Here is a 22,923-nt window from a genome sequence, read left to right on the forward strand (position 1 = left end):
ACCTAAATTATAAATTTAATTACTGGCGCTGTAGGGAATCTGTGTACTAACATATTTCTAAATACTTACATAATTAAGTGTGTAATTTAATTACTTTATGAAGAAGCAAGTTCGTTCAATTGAGTTAGTAAAGTTTTGTAAGACTACAGAATGAGCTAGTTGCAAAGCCTTCTGACGGATGTTGCATTAATTTTCAACTAATGTCCTTTGCCTCACTTCTTCTTCTTGTGTCACAGAAGATTCTGTCCCATACGCATATCATATCAGCGGTGGTTGGTGGCATATCAGCTTAACTTATCAATACCAATCTACGGTCATCGGTTCTTCAGCTGATACGTCTGGGTTCTGGAACTTATTTATTCACACAGTATACATAGGTACCTACCAATTGTACTTTATTTAACCTCATGCATCTAAAGTATTTACTTCACATTAAAGTTCTCACGTTTTAGCAGAGAACCACAAGTATTACGCAAAAGACCATCAAAGTAATTGATTTCCATAATTAATAGAACACGCATGAATTTGCAAAATTTACTTTACAATCTAATTGGCTCAGGTACAGTAGAAGCCGTTTTATATTATGTCAAAACTGAATCTTATGCCAAAGCCCTACGGTAGAGTTTGTCCAAAGTGTAACGCTTATGAGTCCCCTAGTGTACCCTCGCAGTGCTTAGTATGATAATGTAAGTTGCAATATAATTTGCACAAATATAAATACGGAAAGATAAGTAGTTAGACGGAATAGCCGAGCCATGTTTAGTGTTATAAAATTCAAATACAGCCAAGAAATTGAGAATTTAAGCTGATATCTATTAAAATAATTGTTTAATTAAATTAAAATATTATTTTAGCTGAAACTTTTACGGCTACCGATCAATTAAATTCTAATGCGGCAACTTAAACTAATATGTCTGTCACGTTTCGATAGAATTATATATTTCACAATAATAGGTCCTAGTAGCGTCCCAGGCAAATAAATAAAAGTTATCTGTCAATTTATGTCCAAAGCAAAACTCTAAAACTAAGCCTATAATTAGATATTCATACTTTTCTTAATTCTTTCGAATCCTAATCCTAACTTCCTAACTAATATTATAAATGCGAAAGTAACTGTGTCTGTCTGTCTGTTACTCTTTCACGCCAAAACTACTGAACGGATTTGAATGAAATTTGGTATACATATGGTCTAGATCCTGGGAAAGAACATAGGCTACTTTTTATCCCGGAATTCCCACGGGAAAACTTTTTAAGGCGAAGCGAAGCGCGCGGGAACAGCTAGTCATATATAAAAGTTTTACCTAAACGGTTTTACATGTTGAATGGCCTGCACTGCATCATGTCATGGCCATAAAGTGACTCAGGACTCTCAAGAGTCATAAATTATTAAATTAGCCCACAAAGCGTCGTACAATAAGCAGATTCCTTGTAATTTGCACGCGCGAGCAATTACTGTCACGTTCTGTCACTAATAAACACATAAATAAATAAATAAATAAATAATAAATAAATAATTGACAGGAACATACATTTCTGGCCTGTCACTGACACACTCTGACCACATTTGGACCATATTGACAGTTACACACATTGCATTGAAAACTGTTAGTCGGTTTGTGTTTGTCGCAATCGTAATTAACGATTGTGGCAAATGATTGTTGACTAGAGCCTCGCTTCGCCTTTGATTTTACCGTGGGATTTCTGGGGTTTCTTATTTCTTAAGTACATTCTTCTGCTTGTTTACACAACTTTACTGTTTACACATGTACATACATAGGATTGTCATTTTCGTTATATTTAAGTTTACGTATAAGCAGATTTTTACTGAGTATTCGGCCTTTATAACTGTGTAATGAAATATATGAAACAAATGCTATAACTATATCACTATAAGTTTTTTAGCGTGCATGTGTCAGACCACCCCAGTGTAATTGTATCGTCTAGAGCTTGTGCCAACTTTAGAACATAATTTACTATAATGATAATCACTCACGATTATTGCAGTAAATATTAAAAGCTTTTTGATTATTTTCATTTTAATCATGCTTTTACACAAATTTCTCTGTAGCCGCACTTTAGAAAGATATTTCAATATGTCATATCATCATAAAATTGTTACTTTATGAGTTTTAGAGAAAAGAGTCATTTGTAACAGAATATAAAAGTGATTTGTGTTGGTTTCTAGTAAGTAGTATTTGAATAATATTATATTTATAAGGTGGAATTTATCAGTGACTTTTCCGTTTCAAGGTCAATGTACGCGAGGTACTTTTATTATCCGACCAACTCTGAAATCCTGAAAAAGAAACAAAATAGCTGCACCTAACATATTGTTACCATCTGTGTTTTTTTGCAATTTTCGTTTAGTTTTTCGCCTATTCAAAGTGAGTTTCACATTGAAAAACGTCATGTAATCATGTACGGTCAGCTGCATAAGTAGCTATACACTTCTGTACCTTGTCCAGCGTAGTTTGTTTGTGGATTGCAGAAATCGGTTCTATTATATCCTATAAAACGGTTCTATTATAATGCTATTATAAGTAACACATACACACACTCACGCCTTGTACTAATGTACTCCCTTGCGGGGTAGGCAGAGGTGCATTGCTGCACCCACTTTTTGCCAGTGTTATGTTTAGTCCCAATGTAATAGGGGGCGAGCCTATTGCCATTTTACGGGCACATCCAAGACCCGAGAACAAATATCTGTGTTTAAACAAATATCTGCCCCAGCCGGGAATCGAACCCGGGACCTTCGGTTCAGTAGTCAGGGTCACTAACCACTACGCCATTCGGTCGTCGGTCATTATAAGTATCTAATTAGTTAAGTTCTACTTCTACCTATGAGGGAGAGGCTACTGCCAATAAACTGCTTTGCAGTTTGTCGGTGTACTCTGTCATTTAAATTTGTGTTTCTTATGAATAAATAAATAAACTATTAAACTAAACTGTCAAATTGACGAACCGTCAATGTTTCAATGAATGGATAGGCGGTTTCAGATTGGCAAGGTACAAAAGTGTACAGCTACTTATGCAGCTGACTGTACGTACCAGTATCACATGCGAAGTGATTATTATGAATCTCGTAACGTTAAAAAAAAAGGGAAAAAAGAAAAAGAAAAAAAAAAGAACAATATATATATATAAAAGATAGAATATATATACCTATATATAAATGAAACTTCCTTACCGAGTAGAAAGTAGATAAAAGAATTAAAAACTATCTCATAAAAATTACCACTCTTCAAAAGGCACGGACATAAAGTCTGTGGAGTGATAACAATTTCTTAAAAAAAAAAAAAAAAAAAAAAAATATCTCGTAACGTTAAAAATGTATAACTCGGCCTGCATGGTCGATTCTCAACAATAACGATAACTCCATGGTAATTAACAACTTTTTGCACTTATTTCAGAACACACTTTTACAATAAATTAGTAATGATACATTCCTTGTCTATGTTTATGATATTTTGAAACAATCTACATGTTTATTGTTTATGTTAAGATTTATCAAACCGGTTAATTAAGACTTCATTTTCTGCCTAAGTTTTAAGCTTCCAGTTTTCAATAAATCACTCTTCAATCTTCAAAAAAACTAAAAGCTATTAGTACATTCATAGTTGACTGAGTGGGAGCGTGCTGTCGTAAATCAAACTAATGCCGTGACTTACCACCGTAAAAACTTACACAAAACTAAACTAAATTTAAAACGGTCCGATCACCGACTTTCTCTGCACCTCGATTAAGATAAACTAATGTCAGTCAGTCAATCAGATGCAAATTCGATTCGTTGCTTTTAAATTTTAAATAATGAACAGAACGCGGTTACAAGTATTCGTGTGTTTCCGTCAGCCAATCGTTTCGCGCCGCTTGCAATGGCGGTTTGAGTGACATTGTCGATGTAATGGGTTACATTATTTGATTGGCTGCGAAGCTATGCGGTGCCCCTGCCTCCGCTAGACCAGCTCAGTGAGGTCACTCTAGGTTACAAAAATCAAAGTTGCGGTTTATTACTGGGCAAACGACGACTCTATCTCGTTGCATTAAACCTACAGCATGGCGGCTCTTTCGTTTGTTTTATGTAGAGTAACCGTCCCGGACTCATTAAGCAAGCTTATAATTTAATGGCGTGTCAAACCCATATTTATAAGGTCCCGGCCAGTAGCCGATGTTTACGTAGAGTCGGCGTTCGTGTCGTTTATCGAGTTTTCATCGTAAATTGTCGGGTTCTACGTTAATGCTTCGAACTGGTTCATATTTTTTGGTTAACCGATTGGATTTCACCATTGAATGGAGACTCGGTTATATAGGCCCAAAATGACCGCCCAGTTAAGCCATTTGGATACCAGTTAAGTTTTCATCACTCTATCTTTTAATTGTACCCATGTAATTATACTGTATACAATATAGTGTTAAACAAATAAATTAATTCAAGTGTAACACGAAGCAATGTGATAATTTGATCACTGATCAATATTACTTGATCAAACTTGCTACAATGTCTTCGGCTCCGATCTCGAAACTTACCGAAGTAAAAAAAATACCTCAGCAACAAGAAATAACTGCACTTAAAAATATGCAGAAGCACCTACTTATAAACTTGTTTGCTCCATACAAGCTCAGCTTATTATGAAAATGCTACGTATTTAACACACGCCATTCCGCTATTACTTTAGTGTCTCAATACAGACCAGACTTAATTACTATTTGAATAGTAAACTGCATTTTAAAATACCATTTTATCTTTATGCCGTCTCTACATACCGACAGAAGAATATTATGTTTATCTAATATGGCAGATTATCTTTGCTATGGTACCTAGACCGCAGAATTTTGTTATTACCTATAATGTTATATACTTAATTATACCTAAGTATATATAATATATCATGAATTTACACAATGAAAGAAAGAATGAAAGGTAAAAAGTTGAATTTAGGATATAATTTCAAATTATCATGATTATATTTTCCATAGTGGTTCAGTTTTCATAAATAAACATCAATACAGCCCATTATATCCCCATTATGTCCCCACACATATACTGTTGTGTCACGGGTCTTCTTCCAATGAAGGAAGGGTTTAAGCCTAGTCCACCACGCAAGCACAGTGACAACACAATAAGCAAGCTTGTGCTGAGAAAGTTGTCAGGCTACCCAACTGAAAGATGTTTTCAAGCTGCCCGAAGGCCTCTGACTAGGCTTAACGACTGCTGCCGAAGCAGTAACCGGGACCCACGGCTTAACCTGCCGTCCGAAGCACGGAAGTACCCAGAAGACCACCACATGAGTGGCCGAGCCATGTGTCGCTTAACTTCAATTATTAGTTTCGATCACTGAAGCTAACCCCACTACGAATATTATAAACCTTCAAACAAAACATAAATATAAGACTAGTGCAATTTATCTTTTCATATAGTTTAGCATCCTGAAGTGAGCGGTGCGGCAACACCGGTGTAAAACACTAAAATATGCCTGCTAGTACAACTTCTATTTCCTTAATTGATTAACATCTAATCAACGGGAATGCAAAATAAACAATTAGCATAATATACTAATAAAGTTATTAACTTTATCTGTGTACCCTGCTATAGTGACTTTAAGGTGTAGCCGATACATGTTTGACCTACACTGCTGGTTCATATTTAATGTAATTTAATGTAATTTAATGTAATTTAATGTAAATAAGTGTTGGCGCTAGGTTTTGTAAATTACTGTAAGCGATTTGAATGCAACTACGATGGGCATGTCTTGCGTCCGCGGTGTGGGCGTAATGACCGTGTTTATAATTATTTAAATACATTTACTGTCTTAGCTTGCGCTGTACTACAGTGAATCGTTAATTTTATTATTTAATATTTTGTTGTTAAGTGACAAGCAGGCTGCGTTGGCGCGTGGTATGGTATAGCCAATGAACACGATCTGGGGGTACATCCATGGTACCAAGACCAGCCTTATCAAAATTATATCTGTACAGCGGAGCGGTGGTAGCTCAGTCGGGTAAGCGCCCGCTTCTCATGCAAGAGATGCGGGTTCGAATCCCGGCACTGACATGTACCAATGAGTTCTTTTAACTTAAGTACAATGTATACCATTGCTCTTACGGTGAAGGAAAACATCGTGAGGAAACCAGCATGTCTAGATTTAGCACATCTAGATATGTGAACCCGCAGTGGACCAGCGTGGTGGGAAATGGTCCAAGCTTAGGAAGGCAGTTTAGACCTTGGGGATATGCACAAAGGTGCCACTCGAGAGAGCCAGGTGCAGGTACTTACACCCCCACAGGAATAGAATAGATATCTATACAGGAGATTTCAAAGGTGGTTAAGTAATCCGAGAACGGGTGACTTAAGGGATCACTCTAACCACTTCAGATATATGACTTTCGAATAAGGCATTATCACATACAATCTTTGCTCCCCATTTTTATTATGCTTGATATAATCCCTGTAAGTTTCAGGAGAATAAGTTCAGTTGTTTCGGATGTCCGTTGATTTTAAGTCAGTCATTCCGACCGATGGATAGTTTGTCAGTAGTAAATACACTCACGGGCAATTAAATAGTTCCACTCAAAAAATGACGACACCAAACGACCCCAATTTTTTCAAACATTTAATTTAAAATGTTAACAAAGTACTACAGTTTTAGTTGGTAATATCCAGATGCTCTGTTTAATGTACTTCAAAGTTGCAGAAGGCGTCATTAAGCTAGCCTTTTTCGGATAGGAGTAATATATAGTGCTTTTCTCAGGGGAACCTTTTCATTGCCCGTGAGTGTACTAAACTACATCTATTTTGTGATTGATACCCCGGATAACACCTCTATAACCTGTGATTTAGCTAAACTAGTACATGAGCGCTGATCAAGATATATTGCTCTCGTATCCTGCAATTAAAATAATTCATTTCGCTAATGTTCACGATCGTTTATGTTATTTACATTTAACTATGTGTCACCTCGGTAATGCAGATTATAAAATAATAGTAAATAGAACTTACTTATTAACAAGGATGATATTTATAATTGTGATTTGTCTCGGTCACAGCTCTCATTGCGATGATTTTTTTATTCCCAAACTAGTTTACAGTTTAAAAAAATACAGTCTTACAAACTTTAAGTAGGTATCTTTAACTTAAAGCTAGTTAAATCAATTATTTTACTGAAACCTGTACAGTAAAGCCTGTACCTGTAAAGAAAACATAATTGTACCTATTTCATGCTTTGTGTATCATCTCATTACAATCTAATCCATCTAGTATATGTAAATTATGATCAAGTCCTAGACCTAGTGGAGCGGTAAGATCGCGCAGTGACGGTGACATGGACAAGTGCCGGGACATTATTGATTTATACCGAACTGACCGGACATCTGATAGAAGGGCTGATTCTCTACATTTATGCGACATGTCGGAATACGAAGAGCAACATACTCAACGAGTGTGGCTCATTGACAGCAATCCTGAAGTAAATGTAGAGTAAATAGCAAATAATTATTATACTAGACAATTGTTTTGTAATTTCTTCTCACCTGATTGATTTTGAGTTTAAAAAGCAACGTATCATTATCATATTTTACTACCTCCTGAATATGTTGTCTTATAATATAGTTATAAGGTAACATATACATTTCGAATAAATGTAGTCAGTGCTATATATAATTATGTCATCTAATTTAAAAGATGTGACGAAAATCAACTGTAAACTACAAAAGTGACAGATAAAATCATGATTTTACGAGTTAATTTAAAATGTCGTAATATTAAATTTTACCACACTGGTGATTTCTTAAAAAATCTTGATTAGATACAGGGTGTCATAAAAAAACACACACACCTTAAAGTGGTCATTAAGAAGTGATCAATGAAGTCATCATCTTTGTATGTTTACGATTTTTATAGGTGGTGTAAATTAAGTTTACGAACGTTACGTTTTTAGTTGGTAATATTCTGATGCGCTGTTATTTAATAAATGTAGGTATTTACTTCAATATTGCAGGCGTCATTAATTTACTATTCTTTTTCGTGAGATAACGCGGCCAGCGTCTTGGGTACCTACCCGACAGCGGCGGCTATCTAGCCAGCATTTTCTTTCTAGTTTAGTGTTTATTATTTAGTTATAGTTATAAGAATTATGTCTTTTCGTAAGCCTTTCTTTGGTCACCTGTAGCCACCAGAACACAACTTTATACAGAACATAACACAACACTGCAAGCGTGGTGGCATGTCGTATTTCACGACGGCTGAGAACCTTTCCGCATGGTGCTCTGAACTTAAGGGGAAGCTTCGGGTTCTGTGCCATAACCATTTCATCATACCACTTAAATTACCGATGACTTTAAAAATCCCCATAAGGTGACAAATGTGTTCAATGCATTAGTTCCTAAAAGTTAGGGGTACCTACCTAAATAATTATTACAATTTTAAAAATGCGGCTATTTTAGACTTAGGTCCTGTTTCACAATGTCTGGTTAGTGGCTACCTGTGAGATAAAATACATGCTGTCACTCTCTGTTATTATTTATTTGACAGTGACAGCATGTTTTTTATCTCACAGGTAGCCACTAACTAGACATTGTGAAACAGGGCCTTACCGTAAAAGAACACAAATACATACTATTATATGTTGAAGTACTTTAGTAGTAGATAGATTGAAGTAATTCTAAATTATCTGTGGACAAAATAACATGTCAATTTATGTTTTTTCGAAGTACTTTAATGTCAAAATTCAGCCCGCAACTCGTCAAAACTACACTCACGGGCAATGAAAAGTTTCCACTAAGAATATCACCAAATTACTTCTAAACGGAAAAGGCTAGGTTAATGCCGTCTTCTGCAACATTAAAGTACATTTAACAGAGCATCAGGATACCTACTACCAACTAAAATCGGTAATATTTTGTTTCAATTTTAAATTAAATCTTTGAAAAAATTGGGGTCGTTTGTTGTAGGAATATTGTGAATGGAACTTTTTCATTGCCCGGCAGTCACCGGCAGTGTATATCACTGAAATCTACCCCTTAACTGTTGTTACACATAAAAGCGCACTGTTTATTTGAGTTGAACTAGTTGAAACAATGCTAAGCTATAACTCAAATTTTTGCTCGCAGTATTTAGCAATAACTTCAGTAAAAGTGAACCTATTCAACTAGGTAGGTGGTAGTAGCACCTATAAATCATAAATAAATAGAAAAAAAAAACACAACATAACATTATTAAGTATAATATTAATAAACCTTAATATCTTCGCTCGATATTTTTGGTAAGTAATATTATTATAATTATGTCCTTACATATATAATATAATATATATTACAATACAGTAGTTATAATTATAATTAGGTGTAATTATTATTTATATGTGTTAGCTAGGTATATTATGGTGAATAAGTACTTGAAATATACTTAGTACTAATGTCATTAATTAGTATAGGGTTGTACATTACGACGTCACTCCGTTACCTGACAGCATCAAGCCAGTCACATAGCACTCCGAAGACAAGAAGCTGACAAGACCTGAATCATCAGCAAAATTCCAACCGGAGCCATAACCGTCAGCCAATCGCATTCCTTCACGCTTCGCCGTAAACGCAATATCGTTTAAAAAAATACGTTTTATCCAATTTTCCGGTTCTCAATCGATAAAGTAAAACAAACTGTAGTTCGCGCTCTTCAATTAGTAGCCGTCGATGCGACGGCCATTGCGTGACGTCATCGTGACTGACAGGTACTTGGCCAGGGTTGCCGCTCCTTGGTACCAGGTGCTGAGTTACTGAGATCATCTCCAATGCCGAGATGACGTTTATCTCGGGTTAAAATGGAATATACCTACTAAGTGTTCAGGTGATCTCGCGTAAAATGTTAAACGTCAAAATTTCAATTACTTTTACGTTAAATTGGAGATTTAAAGCGCACATTTCGGATAGAATCCTCTGAATACCATAGAAATACTTTTAATTAAAAAAAACTGGAGGTAGGTACTAACTAAAGTACATATTTTGTACAAAAAAAATAAACTCGATGGACAATAAATGGTTGCCAGCAAATAATTTCCAAGAGAGTACACAAACAAAATGTTATATTAACAGAGGTACTTTTATAACTTTCGTATTTGTTATGACTGTGTAAGTAATTCGTTGTTTTATCTATCTAATTATACTTGCTTAAACAATCGTAAATTTTACCTTGTCAATGTTAGTTATTATGTACTGGCAATTTCCGTAGTCATTATTCATCGAAATTTATGTTTAAATCTATTAACTCACATCTCACAATACCAATACCTGTAATGGAGGTACTAAACTGAACAGTAAGTAAAATTAGATAATTATTTTATATTCTCTTAAGTAAAATAAATACCGATTTATTAGTAAATATTTTGTGCACAATTTTGTGCATATCTGGAAAAAAACCTTTATTCACCTTTTATAAAAATGTATCTCATTGAATTTTGCAATTTATCAATGAAAGATCTCTTGATTGACACCCCTATAAAGGCTAAGTGCAAGTATGACCATGTGTGTAACAGCTTATTATACGCGCCTCCCGCATCCCTCCAAAGATGCCTCATGAATAATTCAATAACCATGTCTTGTTAAAAACGCGTCAATCTTCCCATCTTAGCTTAACCAACATACACGCAATTATAGCATTTAAGAATTTGCAAACAGTAAGACATTTTCACTGACACTGGTATGAAACCGCAAGGATGGTGAAAATATTACAAAAGAAGCGACGGGTTTGTTAAGGTTGTCTTTTGCTTGTATGAAAATATTGTTCGCTTGTGAAAGTGGCACTATCGGTTTATGTGTTTTATGAAAATAAAATTAATTGCAAATATAAAATTGGTTATAAGGTGTTGATTTCAGGTTTTGTCGGTATCTACGGCTATCATTTTATTTTCATTCATAAACCTTATCACGGGTTGCTAGGTAGTGTTGAGTGCTTGGAAAGTGAATATACTTGTAATAAATAGGACGTTTATTGGGAACAACTGGACATGTCTCAAATAGATAATAAAAATCTATTATTGAACTCGGGTGCATAATTTTTCAGATTCTTAAGTTTAGCTATATACTTTTGTACCTTGTCAAACTATGTATGTATGTACTTACTTAAAAAAAACATTGATGATTGAATAAATCAAAAGGCATTTTGACAAGATACAATTTTTTATCATTTTTTATCATATAATTATGAAACCAACTACAGAGATACGGAGCGTCTTTTAATTTACATACATTAGATAGGTAGTATAGACTACTAGGAAAAGTCTCTCTTTTTTCGCTAAATTAATGAGTAGGTATTTTCATATACATTAATCTGCCGACTTTCACTTATAAATGCCCATCCTTTATATATAGTATAAATAAAAATATGCTCGTAATTTTACTACTAACCGATCAAAAAATAATACACTTTTACTTTAAAAAGTCACATTAAGGGCGACTTGCACAAACATATTAAATTTTATCTTATCTTATCTATAGATTTATATGGATTAACGTTTCTTAAATCGAAATTTGACACTAAATCTAGATTTGAATGTTTATGCAAGTGGCCCTTAAAGACTTATTCAAACAGTAAAAAACTTTCCACGCAATCGTTGGTTTGTTTATAATACCAACTCCGTTAGCCCACGGCTGTAGGACCGGTATAATACCGCGGCCGCTTAATTAATATTGAACTTAAATTAAATACGCATAGTAGTTAATTTGCTTCAGATAACGCGGTGACAGAAAAACGGGCCGGTATCCTTTTACTAAACTTGATTGTAAGGACTGCGCTTGAGGCATAATGAGATAACCCGACCGAATTAAAAATAGCGCGACAATTATAAGAAACTCTCCTGTAAGCTTATTTCCTGTATCCCTTGCACCAAATATATTATAATAATAAAAACCGGCCAAGTGCGAGTCGGGCTCGCGCACAAAGGGTTCCGTAGCAGCAAATCAAAATTACAGTTAAATCAACCTATCTCAAAAACTATAAGAGATACTTTGATCAAACCAAAAATCGTTGAAAGAGTTAATTAGCATGCATCACCTCTATTTTTTTTAGAATTTTATACCCCGTAGTTATAAAAATAGAGGGGGGGGGGACATACTTTTTACGATTTTGAGAGCTGATATCTCAAAAACCGTTCACTTTAAGAAAAATGTTTTTTAGAAAACTTTATATCATTTTAAAAGACCTTTCCATTGATACCCCACACGGGTATGTACATTGAAAAAAAAAATTTCATCCCTCAGTTACATGTATGGGGGGCCCCACCCCCAATTCTTTTTTTTACTATTTAGTGTCATATTTTTGTAGCGGTTCATACAACACATATTCCCATCAAATTTCATCACTGTAGTACTTATAGTTTCCGAGTAAATCGGCTGTGACAGACGGACAGACGGACAGACGGACAGACGGACAGACGGACATGACGAAACTATAAGGGTTCCGTTTTTGCCATTTTGGCTACGGAACCCTAAAAAAATAATATCGTTGTTTACCCGTGAAAATAACAGTCATCCATCCTTACTTACGAACTTTCACGTTTATAATGCACGCTTGATTTTATGAACATCTTAATATACCTACCTATATTATAATTATTTTAATGATTTTAAATTTATAAAAAAATTGTTTGTTTAAGTACATTACTTCAATACTATCCCATGTTACTGTACCCAGTGGATGGTTACAATTACAACTGATTCAGTTCTAAATTCTACTTGAACGTGTTGGTGTTGGTTTGGCAGTATTCCATCAGTGAAACTTTTTCCACAATAAATAACTACTCATGCAATTTAAATTGACAACGAGACAGACGCTCTTGTCTATCGTACGATGAATGAGTCAACTGGCTGGTTTTGGAATGATTCTGTTTAAATTTAGAACAAAGTTTGATGACAGAACGTTCTATTTCAGTTGAGAAATTTGATAGGTTTAAAATACTTTAATAATTAATTAACATGAAATTCGACTCTTGTTAAAAAAAAATATTTGTCCTATTGCAGTATCTAACCTACATAATGTTTTTAAAAATTCATTAACATATTTCGCTCTAATCACCCTAAAATTAGATATTTAATGTTATTTACAATGTTGGCATGATGGAAATGACAACGAAAACCACAACAATAACTTAATAAACACATCAGCTTTAACGCACCGCATAAAAAGGAAACATTATAGTGTCTATAAAACATTTTCGCGTAGCAAATCATGTTCTATGTCCCATTATCAGTAAATATGAGTTAAGGGAGACCATTACAAATAGTAAGTAGTTTTATATTATATTTAAAATACGACTCTCCCTTCGCAGCTGGTTTCTAGGATAGCAGTTTCCTGTATACATGGGTTAATTAGTATGTTCTGCTGTTAATATGATTCTGGTCTTGGCGGTCTACAAATTGCTAGCAGGTTCTGTAAAGAATCATAAAGCCATTCAGGACTTTAGCTTGAATTACTTATTGCCTAAATTATAATTTTATCGACATTTTGACAAGCATAACCAGATTTAAAGTGTTTAGTTTTATCAGCCAGTAAACGATTGACCTAGAATGGCTTGTCCGTTTGATAATGACTGAGTTTGCTCCTGTCTTGCTAGGCAGCTGATACGCATGACTATTTATATTAGGGGACATTTCAAAAAATATGAGTTTATATTTATTTTTTAATTGCTAGAGTACTTATGGATCACAAACATGGTGGAAACTAGCAAACTGTGAAACACTCGACATACTAAACCGATACACTCCTAACTCAGCCGGCGGCAAACAGTTTGCCTACTGGTTTTGCGACCTTAGTTATTGCAAACCTCACGGCTCCGATACAATCAAATATTGACTGCGGTTGTCACTCGCGCGACCCATTGAATACAGAGAGCGGACCATTCCTCTCCCATCAATTCTTTTGTCGATCCGATTACTTAGTTGCACCGTATAAGTAGTTTCGACTTTTTCGTAAAACTTGTATCGCTGTGAACTTTCATTGATTAAAAGACTGTTGAGAAAAAAAAAACACGCACTCACGCCTTGTACTACTGTACTCCCTTGCGGGGTAGGCAGAGGTGCATTGCTGCACCCACTTTTCGCCAGAGTGTTATGTTAGTCCCAATGTAATAGGGGGCGGGCCTATTGCCATTTTACGGGCACATCCAAGACCTGAGAACAAATATCTGTGTTTAAACAAATATCTGCCCCAGCCGGGAATCGAACCCGGGACCATCGGCTCAGTAGTCAGGGTCACTAACCACTACGCCATTCGGTCGTCTACTGTTGAGAACTAAAACATCTTTTGTATAAGTTATTAAGTTCTTATTATGAGACTCTTTCTCTTGAACACATGACGTCGTCTGAACCTCATCTACTACTATTATAAATACTCTGTACCACTAAGTTATCTATGAATACAGTCAGTACTAATAAATAACATTTGAATCGGAGAAAAGTGAGTATCTTTAATGTCTGAAGCTGTAATTTTATCGCGTAGCATTTATGTTTTTAAGTGCTTCTAGAATATCTAACTAGTCATCACATTGAATTCGAAAGAGCTGTTACCTAAATAGGCTAATAGCGGACTGGCTAATCGAAATTGCTAGAAGTGACAGCTGCCAGATTTTAGGTTAAGTATATTGTATAAAATTTGTTTATGAAGTGATAAACTTAATAACATTTGATCATTAATCTAACTGAAGTGTATTCTAAAGTCTTTACACAAATGCAAATGTCAAGTTGTGAAATACCAGATTTTATTAAACTTTCACTTGCATGTGTCAATTTGGTATATATGAGATAAATAGATTGACTTTATGCGAATTGCAAGAAATAATAACTTGAAATGGTTTTTGAGTTTAATAAAGTCTTTGTAAGAACTATTCTCAGCATAATTTTTAAAAGTGGTCATTTGGGAATATCCCTAAAGCTCCATCTAGCGGTGCGATCAAAGCCGCTATACCAATGTTGTTCAACTAGGTGCATGACCGACTAAACGAATCTAGTTCTTATTTGTACAACTAAATTTACTAAATACTTCGTGGATCATTACATTTATCCGATCTGGGGGGTTACCACCACCGGAAATTCGCAATTAACCATCTATAAGCAGCGTCGCTCGCCAGTCTAACATCCTAGATCCATACAACTTAAATAAAATTTATGGGCTTTATAGTTTAATATCATAAAAAACCTTGGAAAGACGCCTGAAGTTCACTCCCAACGGTATGACTTTTTGTGTATACAGGGTGTTGCAAAAAGGGTATACTAAGTCGAAATAGGGTGACTCAGGGGGTCATTCTGAACAACTTTTGTTCTATAATGACCCCCTGAGTCCCCTTTCGGCTTAGTATACCCTTTTTGGAACACCCTGTATTAACAATAGCATACTTCAGGCTGCACGACAGCTGTCACTGCCAACAAATTGTCTTTTCTTTATCTAGCAGCTCAGCAGATGGTAAAGTTTTTCCTGCTCACTTGTACCGCAAGAAAGTTCGTATGCATTTCTTATTTGCTCGAAGTGAAATGTATTTACTAGTAAACAATATGATAGGCAATAATATGTGCTACCACAACACTCGCAAAATGCAATGTCAAGTCTGTTGACATACGTCTTAAGGTAGGGGATTACATTCTAGTGAGTAAAACTAAAAATTGTAAGGGTGACCGGTGGATAATCATAGAATCCCAGGGATTCCCACACTATAATGTAGAAATAGAAGAATAGGCTCAGCCTATATGGGGGATAAAATAGTCAGAATTCAATTAAAGCATCGACCTTAAAAATATAATAAATAAATTTTATTTTAAAAAAGGTTTGAGTGAGGATAAAATTAGAGATCTTTTTAAATGAAATAAATACATAGATCATTTTAAGATTAAATGCTTTCGGACTCTTTCGGAGTCATTGCTTCACACATTTTTTTTACTCTGATAAACCTATATATGAAAACTATAAATTTTACCCTCACGCACATTCTCAATTAGACTAAATTATAATAATGGTATATACCTAGGTCATATCTTGGCCTATCAAATGTTCTAGACCTAGACGCAGTTTATGACATTATTTTATGACAAAAGAACGTGCCATAGCTAACACCAGTATTGTCCTACTGAACCCTTCCATAGGCCAATTTATACAGGGTGTGGAATTTATCAGTGTGATTCCACTTGGCAGTTGTACCAGAATTACTTAGCAACTTTCATTACGAAAAGAACTTTGAAATTCCGAAAAAACAGCTGTTTTATAGAAAACATAACTACTGAACTAAAATGTTTAGGATTGCAGTTTTTTGTGATTTCTAAATTTGGTCCGATAATGAAGGTTACACAATAAAACGGGAAGAACCTTAACAGGGCAAAGAAACGACATCGATAAATTTTTCACCCTGTATACATGACTGGGTAGTGAGCACTGTATAAGTAGTTACATGTCGGAGCGACACAAGATTTAAAATTGCTATTAATAAGTATGTAGGTATATTTCGTGTATTAGAAAGGCTCTAACTAAACAAAAATATTCAAAAAGTTATTCAAGGAAAATAAATTTGAAAAAATTATAGATTTCAGTCACCGATTTATTGACATATAGCATCATTAGCCCGCAGTATTTTCGTCCATTCTGAACGATATAGGATTACACATATATTCAAAAAATATTACTTAGAGATCTTGGGTGTGAATTTCTTGATTAGTGCCGACATTGAAGAATATATTTTGTCACCTCATAAATTGAGCAGGTGTCCAGCCAGAGCGGCATCTTAAATAACCAAATTTCGTTATAGTAACTGTAAATTTGTTCTAATCAATGATAATCTAATAAGATAATTAAGCATTCCAACATTATCTCACAAACCATTTTTCTTTGAGTTAACTAATTAAAGAGACGGATTGCTTCAAACATTAATAGTGCGCCGCCATGACAACTGCCATTTGTCAGATGTATACGAGGAATTAGAGGAAAACTCACCGAAACGCACCCCCATGGCACCTGCAATTTGAAGAAACTAAATCATCAATCGAACACTAATAAAAAGAAAACTTTACTCGAATCCAACTGGCCAGTCACACTGAAAAATCACCAAAACCAGGCACTGCCGCGTCCACTCATCACTCGCGAATTTAAATGGCGCGCGTTCGAAGTTCAAACTTTTTTATTTCATTTACTGTCAATTGTTTCTATTTCAGGTCGGAAATTTTCAAAATTGGAACACCCACTGATCGGAGGGAAATTCGAAAGGCGGTATGCGAGCGCGCGCGCAGCGTCCCACCGTACACTGAGCCGCCGTCCCACCAGCCAGTAATAATCACATTTTTGTTTTCATTTATTTTCGATTCTGAACCAAAATCGGCGAGTGAGATTGACGCTTCACTTGGTGACTTTCTTTGATATTTTTTCGGTCCTTTTTAGACCACCGAGCAACTTTAATTTGAAAGGAAAACATTAAATGGAAACGCATAGTAGCTGTGACGAGCGAAGCCAGACACACCCTTATACAATATATTTAGGTACCTACATGATGATTAAGGTACAATTGTTTTACCTTTGTAAAAAGATAATTACATATTTAAATAATCGCTGGATTTTTAAACTAAGTAATAATTGACGCAATAAAACTGTGCTGGCAAAGACTTACCTAGAGTTATTAGTGTAGAAATTTGAGTGTTATTAGGGTGAACTTTATTAAAACTTCAATACTAATAATAAACATTTTGAAAAGTACATGCGGAAATAATTCATTAGACATTTCATTCCATCGGATTACAATATTAATGCCAACTAATAAACATATCAAACACACGATTAGCGAGACTGATATTTACCTAAATAAGAATAATTTAATTAAAACACGTGAGACACACAAATATCAACGGGAATTTTTGCGAATCATTTGCATAGAAATGACTGAGCTCTATCATTGTTTATGAGCCGGCTTCATTACGTAACACGATAATGAGGACCTTTTGGAAAATCATTTATTAGACCATTGCAGCAATTTATCTTACAGCTGTTCCCGCAAACTTCGCCTTAAAAAGTTTTCCCGTGGGAATTCCGGGATAAAAAGTAGTCTATGTTCTTTCTCAGGGTCTAGACCATATATTCGTTCAGTAGTTTTGGCTTGAAAGAGTAACAGACAGACAGACACAGTTACTTTCGCCTTTATAATATTAGTTAGGAATTAGGATTAGGATACGTGTACAAGGAGTTGAGGAATCGCTGCAATAGAGTGTGTAGGGACGCAAAACGCCGATACATCCATACATCCATAGAAAACTGTGATAATTCACAATTGTGGAATTTTTTGAAAACACTGGGCATAGGGAAGTCTAAGGCAAATTCTAACTTCGACATTGACCTCTCTGCTCTAAACAAGCATTTCTCTACACCTCCATTAGTTCTAAATGAAAAAATTAGAACAGAAGCTCTTAATCAGCTTTCTTCCTTGCCTATCCCTGACTGCCCCTCTTTCAATTTCAAACTTGTTACTGGCCGTGACGTTAAGAGATGCATCTCTGATATTACTAGCAAAGCTGTAGGTATTGATGATATCGGTGCCCGCATGATAGTTTCTATTCTGGACGTAATTTTACCGCACATCACGAATTTGATGAACTATTCTTTACTTTGCAGTTCTTTTCCCAGCCTTTGGAAAAAGGCCTTCATTCTTCCATTACCAAAAGTCCCTAATCCCACGTCCTTGTCCCAGTTCCGACCCATTTCTATCCTACCCTTTCTATCCAAAGTTCTCGAGCGCCTAGTCTTCGAACAGTTGTCCTCCTACCTCTCCAACAACCAACTCCTGAACTCATTTCAATCCGGCTTTCGTCCAGGCCATAGTACAGTTACAGCTTTAATAAAAGTCACCGATGACATCAGGCACAACATCGACGATCAGAAACTTATAGTCCTTGCGTTGCTGGACTTCAGCAATGCATTCAACTCGGTTGACTTCGAGTTACTCCTTGGTGTTATTCAATCTCTTAACGTATCTCCGGCAGTTACAAGGTGGTTCGAGTCTTATCTCAAAGGGCGTCAGCAGTGTGTACGTACTGATGCTGAGAGTTCTTCTTGGTGTCAAGTTCTTGCTGGCGTTCCTCAAGGCGGAGTCCTTTCTCCTTTACTGTTCTCCCTGTTTATCAACATCCTGGCAAACAAACTTACTTCTAACTACCACCTATATGCAGACGATCTTCAGCTCTATGCCGGTGCACCACCTGAGAGCTTGAGCACGGCCGTTAGTTGTATTAATGAAAACTTGGAAATTATTTCTAAGTGGGTCAAGTCTTTCGGTCTACTGCTCAATCCCTCGAAATCACAAGCAATTATCCTCGGAAGCTCACGAATGCTTCGTAAAATTGACGTGTCAGCTGTCATGAGAGTCACATACGATCAGACTGTCATACCATACGTAGCTTCGGTAAAAAATCTTGGCGTGATCATGGATTGCACACTTTCTTGGATTCCCCAAGTAGATGCTGTCAGCAAGAAGATGTTCGCGTCCTTCCATTCTCTTAAGCGCTTGCAGTACTTTCTACCACTAAACACTAAAGTTACGTTGGCACAGTCCTTACTGCTCCCTATTCTTGATTACGCCGATGTAAGCTATCTTGACCTCACTGAAGAGCTACTCAACAAACTCGAACGTCTCCAGAACTTGTGCATCCGATTCATTTTCGGATTGCGCAAATTTGATCACATTTCTGAGTATCGAGCTCAATTACAGTGGCTTCCAATTCGCCTTCGCCGGAATACTCACATTCTAAACATATTGTACAGTGTTTTAAATAACCCCTCATCTCCCCAATACCTGAAGTGCAAGTTTTCGTTTTTGTGTTCTCATTCTCAGGGCAGAGCGTTGAGGTCAGTAGAGAACAAATTGTTGAGCATTCCTGATCATAATGCCGCCTCTTATAGCGATTCATTCGCAATTAAGGCAGCATGTTTGTGGAACTCCTTGCCAGAGGGAGAGCGACAGTCACCATCAATGGCAACTTTTAAAAAAAATGTTAGGCATCACTATTTTGAATCATTAGGTTGGCAGGTAAAATAGGTATATATATATATACATATATATATATATATATATATATATATATATATATATATATATATATATATATATATATATATATATATATATATATATATATATATATATATATGTATTTATATTTATGTAGTATTATTTACATATAAGTATGATGTTATTTTTATAAGTATATTTTATGTTGTAAGTAGTTGTAATCTATACAGTAATAATTTAAGGTTAGGTTTAAATCATAGGCTAAGTTCAGTTTGATAATGGACAACATTTCAAAAAACTAAAGCTGCTATAAATCGAAAACCATTTCGAGATTTAGCTCTAAAGGCCACAAAAAAAATGTTTTTGTATTTTTTGGATGTATCATTTTCGAGAAAATCTTAAAATAGTAAAAAAGTGCTGATGACGTCATGCATCAGGTGCGATGCCTTTTGATTATCAAAGCCTATAGATTTAAAAACAAAGAAGTTGTCACTTTCATTTTTGATTGACGTTGACGTTTTATCGTGACGTTGTTGTTTATTTGGGTCATTTTCATAAATTTTATTCTGACACTTTCTGACTATTTTTTTTATTTAACATATAAAATGGTTTGTATGTATTAAGAGAAGACCTCTATATAATATGTCCCAGAGCATGCCACCGCCTACACAGCTGAAAAAATGCTTCTGAAAAGTAAGTAAGTAGGGGGCCGTCCATTAATCACGTGAGGCTCAAAGGGGGGGGGGAGGGGGTACCTACGGAAAACCTCACGAAACATCACGATGGGGGAGGGGGGGGTCTCGTTAGACATCACATGTATTAATTTTTTGTCAAAAAGCGCTAGGTATTTCTGAACCGAAATTTTGAATGGCGCATAAATTTGAACGATTTGTACCTAGTATGACCTTGATTGACTCGCCCGCCGTTAACGACTCGACGACGACGAAGATGTATTTTTTCTAGTCAAAAATAGCCTTTACATAGACTTCCAAAAAAATACACGTGATCCAAGGGGGGGGGAGGGGGGGTGGTCACAAACCTCACCAAATATAACCAGGGGGGAGGGGCAAAAAACGAGAAAAACGACCTCACGTGATTAATGGACGGCCCCTAGGTACTTTGTATCATCACAAATATCAATGTCATTTGAAAATGACCCATTTGTTGGTTGGTATGTAAACAAAGTTTAAATGTCATTTGTCAGTGTCATTTATGATTTTTTTCGAGACTAAGGCAAAAGACAAAAATAAAAATTGAGCCTAATATGTGACGTCACTTCCGGTTTTAAAAGAATTAACTTGAAAGTTAAAAATAACATGCAAAAATTAATGTATATACAAAATAAAAAAATACGGGTCCTCTAATTTTTTATAAACTTTCCAAATAGCTAATAAAAATATAGGGTATAGAAAATGAAATGTTGTCCATTGTACCTACTCAAATTAGTTAAGGGATCTAATGGCATTTTTCTTTCACCCAGTCGAAGGTTGGCTGGAAGAAATTGCTTTTTGGCAATAAGCCCGCCTTTGTATACGTTTGTGTTTTTTGATTTGTAACTGTTCTCTTTTATGTTTTTATTTGTATGTGTACAATAAAGTGTATAAATAAAAATAAAATACGTATGTGCGTGTGTAAAATGTAAAATTACTTCTAAACATAAGGGAAACTGTTAAAATACTTATATACGTACTTACATTATTTGGTGAGATAGATCGATACATTATTAAATTTAGTCAGGTGACGCCTTCAAAACGGCACGGTGACGGGCTGATGATGATGATGTTGATTATAATTATGAAGGATGGTATGTGGAAAAAATATTTTATCGTGTTTTTTTCTGTGTCGGGGCTGAGAAATTTGTGGTAGGTACTTACTATCATCTCAAAATTAAATTATTGATACTCAACAGTTTCAATCAGGTACTTATTTGCAAAACTGAAACAGAAGTCAGTACATTTGTAAGAGAAATATTTTCTTTGGATTCAGTAGATAAAACTGAAGCCTAAAATAACTATAAGAAATCTAATTCTAAATTATCTAGGTAATTATAAAACGATTCTATGTAAATAAACTCTGTGGGTTCACCCAAAATGAACGAATACTTAAGAAAGTCACACCACCATGCCCGTGTGAATGTTCACGTAATGAATACTATTTCAATAAGTTTGAACTAAACTACCGCATTAAATGCGTCGACAGTTTCGTTTTCGACCGAAGAATTCGGAATAATTCGATCTCGCAGCGCGCGGCGGGTTGTAATCGAAAACAACATGAAATTTGAAATTGTTCTCTCACTTTTCTTAGTAAATAATGCATTCATTCACGTAATACTTATACGTTACGTAAACGTTGGGATATTTATTTGGAACCCACTGACAGTTTGAAGTTAGTTAATGTTTTTTTTATTTACAAATAAAAATACAAGTGCACAAAAGGTGGGTTAGATCGAAGGTAGGTATTTTTACATTCCGTACAAATTAATTTTGAATAGCCTATAAATTATAATTAAAACCGGCCAAGTGCGAGTCGGGCTCGCGCACAAAGGGTTCCGTAGCAGCAAAATTACAGTTAAATCAACCTATCTCAAAAACTATAAGAGATACTTTGATCAAACCAAAAATCGTTGAAAGAGTTAATTAGCATGCATCACCTCTATTTTTTTTAGAATTTTATACCCCGTAGTTATAAAAATAGAGGGGGGGGGACATACTTTTTACGACTTTGAGAGCTGATATCTCAAAAACCGTTCACTTTAAGAAAAATGTTTTTTAGAAAACTTTATATCATTTTAAAAGACCTTTCCATTGATACCCCACACGGGTATGTACATCGAAAAAAAAAATTTCATCCCTCAGTTACATGTATGGGGGGCCCCACCCCCAATTCTTTTTTTTACTATTTAGTGTCATAT

The 22,923-nt window shown here is 35.3% G+C and overlaps 1 protein-coding gene across 2 annotated transcripts in view; it reads right to left on the minus strand.

The window, feature by feature from the left end:
- Positions 1–17,365, minus strand: part of LOC105388630 — a 152,091-nt gene extending 134,726 nt beyond the window's left edge. The window contains exon 1 of one of the 2 annotated variants that reach the window (XM_048628818.1): positions 16,958–17,365. The gene's annotated coding sequence lies outside the window, so the exon portion shown is untranslated. The remainder of the gene's footprint in view (positions 1–16,957) is intronic. The other variant, XM_048628822.1, reaches the window with a different exon arrangement.
- Positions 17,366–22,923: the final 5,558 nt, after the last annotated feature.

This window comes from Plutella xylostella, chromosome 21, assembly GCF_932276165.1.
Source record: "Plutella xylostella chromosome 21, ilPluXylo3.1, whole genome shotgun sequence".
Classification (NCBI taxonomy): Eukaryota; Metazoa; Arthropoda; class Insecta; order Lepidoptera; family Plutellidae; genus Plutella; species Plutella xylostella.